Source organism: Phasianus colchicus, chromosome 6 (assembly GCF_987193195.1).
Source record: "Phasianus colchicus chromosome 6, bPhaCol1.hap1.1, whole genome shotgun sequence".
Lineage (NCBI taxonomy): Eukaryota > Metazoa > Chordata > Aves > Galliformes > Phasianidae > Phasianus > Phasianus colchicus.
In genome coordinates, this window is record NC_143441.1 from 12,552,473 (window position 1) to 12,557,541 (window position 5,069).

Sequence of the window (5,069 nt, forward strand, 5' to 3'; positions counted from 1 at the left end):
GCTCAGCCTGGAACAACATGAGCCACTGCACTGCATCCAACTCCAACTGCTTTTGCCACGGTTTCTCAAGGGTACAATACCCCAGCACAGTCTCAGAGGCAGCTGCAACCACTGACTAGTACAACACAGAACAGTTGTGCTTCCATTCAACTTCTGTGAAAAGAGGAGAGAGCAACCACTCCATAGGCCTCCAGTTAGTTGCCCTTTGTTCCCAGTTTCACACTAGGAACACGACTCTGATGCTGGGATCTGAGCAAAGCACTATCAGAAAAGGACATCTGGGGTACAAATTGTCATCCATTCTACCACCAGCCTAGTGCCAGGGAGTACTGGAGGGGCTACATAATGAAGGCTGGGATACCAGTGCTGACCATAACTGTTTTGGATCCAGACTCAGTGAGTATATGCCAGGATGGTACAACCTGTTAAATAAAGGGCAGAGGACAGCTTTAGTATCACTTTTGCAGGGCTGTATGGCTGTTGGCTCTTAGTAGCTAGCATGGTGCAAGCACGGGGGAAAGCAGGTTTCATCCTTCACTCTTGCAGGTTGGCTGCTCCAAACTGTAGGCAATGACAAGAGCAATCTGCCAACAGGAACACCGCAGTTCAGATCCAACTCAACATCCCTTTTCTGGTACTGCTTCACAGCCTACCAAAAAGAGATGCCAAAGCTGAACACAAGCCTGATCCAAACAAGGAAGCTCTATAGTGCTACAGCTCTGTCACACTCTAGCAGCCTGAGTTAACCTGAACAGGAATAGCTTAAGACCAGCCCAACTACACCAGCACCCTCTCAGCTGGCTTTACCACTTCGTCTGCTGCACTCTCAGTCTGTACATATACATAAACATGCATGGAATCACAGAATGGCTTGAGTTGGAAGGGAACTCAAAACTTACCTAGTTCCAACCCCTCTGGCACAGGTAGGATTGCCAGCCACTAAGTCAGTCACTGCACCAGGCTGCCCAGGGCCACATCCAACCCAGCCTTGAGAGCCTCCAGGGATGGGGCCCACAGCTTCTATGGGCAATTGTGCCACTGCCTCACCACCCTCTCAGTGAAAAAATGTCCCGACATCTAACCTAAACATTCCCCTTTTTAGTTTAAAACCATTTACCCTTATCTTATTACTGTCTACCCATGAATGCTGCAAGACAGGCACAGAAAGGATCTGCTTTTTTTTTTTTTTTTTTAAAACCAATTAGGTTTCTGCAGTGACAGATGATTAGTGTTTACAATAATTCAGATATTAAATATCTAGAAGAATTACTGTTGCTTAAAATGTGGGTTAGGCAGCATTACGTGTAGCTTATTTGTGCTGCCTAGTAACAATTACACTGAACACATGTTATTTAAAATGAGATGTAAAGCCAGTAAGAGGTAAATGAAATTTTATTCCATGCTTCCTTTTAAGTGAGAAGGTTTGCTGGATACAAAATAGGAATTACTACAGTAGCAGAAACTGCAAAATGGCAAGTGACACTATAGCTGAGTTCAACACAGTAAATAATGAAAGAGACACAATCTCTCTGCATCTTACTCAGCTCTGATGGCTGTAGGAAGAAAACAGGAACAATTCATACAGAGATTTGTCTAATATCTTTGAGAAGTTGATAAAATATCTCATTAAGGCATTGCGCTTCAAAGCTTTGAAAGCTGTTATCTTAAATCGCTGCAGTTTCTACGGCAACAGTTTAGCAGGGATTAGATTCTACAGGAGCAACCTGCAAATTGTCAATGCAACAAATCACTGCCTCATAGGTAGAGGTAATTAGGATCCCAGCTGCTATTACCAGCTGATAGTATTTCACTCTAGCCTCCCTTAGATTCTAAGAACATTCTTTCTCAATAACAAGCATTGCTGAAATACTATGTTTTTTTTTAAATACCTTTTGTTCTCCTTCCTGAAGATCCAGGAGCTATTCAATTAGAGAAAAAGATGACTTAACCACATGAAAGACTTGGGCTGTCTAATTCATATATAACCATTACCAGCTCTTCCTACACTGTGTTAAGTGCCGGGACAACAGCTGAGCACTGGGGTTAAAAGGAAGGTAGTGCTATGGTTAGTGGCTACTGCCATCTTGCGAACAAAATTTCAAATGCCATTCCTTTGCTCAGTCAAACTGTATTTGACTGAGCAGAGCAGGGGAAAAAAATCTGCATATTATCCCCTGCATATTCATCTTACAGTAAACATTTAAAATTCATCCAGACAAGAGGTGACAAACTGAGACAGGTCCTAATAGATATAATAGAGTATTCCGGACTGCTGAATGCCAATTCAGCATTTAGATACCAAAGTCAGCTGGTCATCGAATCAGAGGGGTTGGAAGGGTCCTCTGGGGATCATCCAGTCCAAGCCCCTACTGAAGCAGGTTCCCTGTAGCTAATTTTATCCCCTGCTCTGCTCAGTCAGATATAAGCCTTATTTGACCAGAGAGAATACACCCCTTACTTTGCTATCACACCTTATGTGTGGCATCGCTTTTTGACTGTACATACATTTGTAAATGACTGTTTTCAAGGATGAATCACAGGAAGAGCAAAACATCATCAAAAAATCTCTGATGAACATCTTAGGAGCTCACTGAGAGTTACAGCCAGAGCCACCAAACCAGACTGATGCATTAGTGTCACAAAAACAATGTCAAATAACCCACTGTTTTGTTTTTGTTGCTCTTTATGTTTTAATAAAACAAATATTTTAAAACAAAGTTTTGTTAGTTACATACTTTAACTACATGGTCTATTTTATATGCAGCCCATGACAATTCCTCCTCACTCAGAGCAGCCTGGACAAACCCAAAGGTTGGATGCTCACATACTGAGCCACGTCCCCAAGTGCCACATGAACACGTCCATTAAATCCCTCCATGGAGCAACAGTTGCACATGGCAGCACCAGCTCCATGTTGGATAAGAATGAGACTTTGCCTGCAGAGGCAGTCTTTTTTTTCAAGTTTAGTTTATCAAAAAGGAGCACAAGCTGTGCTAATGGTGCTGGGGAGGGCAGCCTCTTGCAGGACTGACTCTGCCTTTCAGCACCAACACACACACACACCCCATCAAATCTAAACCCACATGTTTTGCACATTACATGTGTAGTGCCAGCTGGCAAGTAGCATGGTGATTGCCAATAATATTTCAACCCACCTACACTGTGCATGCCTGTGAAGACAAATGTATTTTGTTATGAAGCAGATACGCAAGTTTTTGTATTTAATTATTAAACCTGGGCTTGTGTTATTTTATAAAGCAATTTAACAAGCCATCACATTCACTGTGGAAAAAGTATCCAGAATACTTGCACAGCGCTGACAAATTTTGTAATTTTCAACATCTCCAAGGTGAGAATCATTTGTGTCATGTTTCAAATCTTAGCAGCATTAAAAATGAATCTTAAATTGTGGCAAGCTCAAGCTACAGCAAGTGACTTCATGCATTTTGATACACTGACTAACAGCAGCCACGAAGGTGTGATTGTGAGGTGAAGGGTATTTTTCTCTGGTCAGAGAAGTATGATTAGAATTTTCTTTGAATCCAATGCCTCATTGCAACTCTGTACATTCCATTTGAAAATTTGCAGGTGATATCACAGAATCACAGAATCACAGAATCACTAAGGTTGGAAAAGACCTATAAGATCATCCAGTCCAACCATCCACCTGTCACCAATGGTTCTCATTAAACCACATCCACATATTTATGTTGACTGAAAATTGAGTCCCTATTCTTCAATAACCTATGGAGCCGCAGCCATAGGAAACCCAGGAATCTTGGAGTTTCCCCCAGGATTTCTCTCTCTGGGGTACTAGGGATCCCAGAAACCAACCAACACATTATGCTTTTAAGATAATCCATGCTAAATTCATGCACTGCTGTCACATTTACCTCAATCACCAAGCACAACACGATGGAAAGTACAACAAGTGATAGCAGAGCAGCAAGATTCCAGGCCACACTAAGTAAGGATTCATTCAAATACAACAGCAGTAGGCACAAAAATAATAAATAAATAAATAAATACTGCTTACCTTCAAAAGGCCTCAGATATGCAGAAATCTCTTCTTGTCTACACTGCCAACCCTTAAATGAGGTCTAGGAAGGGATGAATCCTGGCTCCACCTGTTCCAGTCGTTCGTGTGCATTGCTGGCACCTGAGCTCCTCTGGGTTGGCCCTGCCTTCCCACCAGGTGCTCAATCACAGGTCCAAGCCATGACAGCATTTTTGCTACAAGAGCCCACGACAATTCCTCTTCACTCAGTGTGGCCCAGGCAAGCCAAAGGGTTGGACAACCGTGCTCTATTGTATTAGCGTAGGAAACAGCTCTTTTCCTTCCACTCACTTCTCTTTTCTCCTTCCTTTGAATAATACAGTTTTAACATAACAGCATCAGATCTGGTATATTTAAAAGGCTTGTGTTAGATGACAGAAATTTCAATTAAATGTCACCTTTCACATAGAAGCCTGAAGCTAAAGCTAGAATTTTTTTATTTTTTTTTTAATTTTTAAAAAGTAGCAACAAAATCCTTAAGTGTCAGCAGTACAACAATCCCACAGGCATGTAGTGTATAATATCTACTATAGATAGTTAGGGGTCAAAAGAAGGTGACTGTAGAAAAACACCAAATGGAGCCTAGATAGCAGGCAGGCTTGTCTGCTCTGTGAATTTTCCTTTGAGTACCCTCCATTATTTCAGATGCAAGTTCACTAGGTAGCACAGTTGTTGTAAACTTGAGCTGGTGTTGATAGGGCACACTTAGCTTGACAAAGGATAACACAGCACAGAATGGCAGGAACTCTGAAAAAGCACTGAAGTGACTGTGAAGTATTAAGCAGCTTAGAAGTCAAATCAGAAGAATAAACCTGGATATATTTTTTCAGTCATGCAGCTGCTTTTCTAAATCTTTCAACAGGCTATACCTGTGTTTTTGGCAAAGACCTTCAAAATCAAATCAAATTTTCTTAAGATGAGACTTATGACTCACAGAAGGGTAGATGTTCCTAAACTAGGATCATTTATGTAGAGGCACACAAGATCAAGAGTCTTTTCGAAAAATCACATG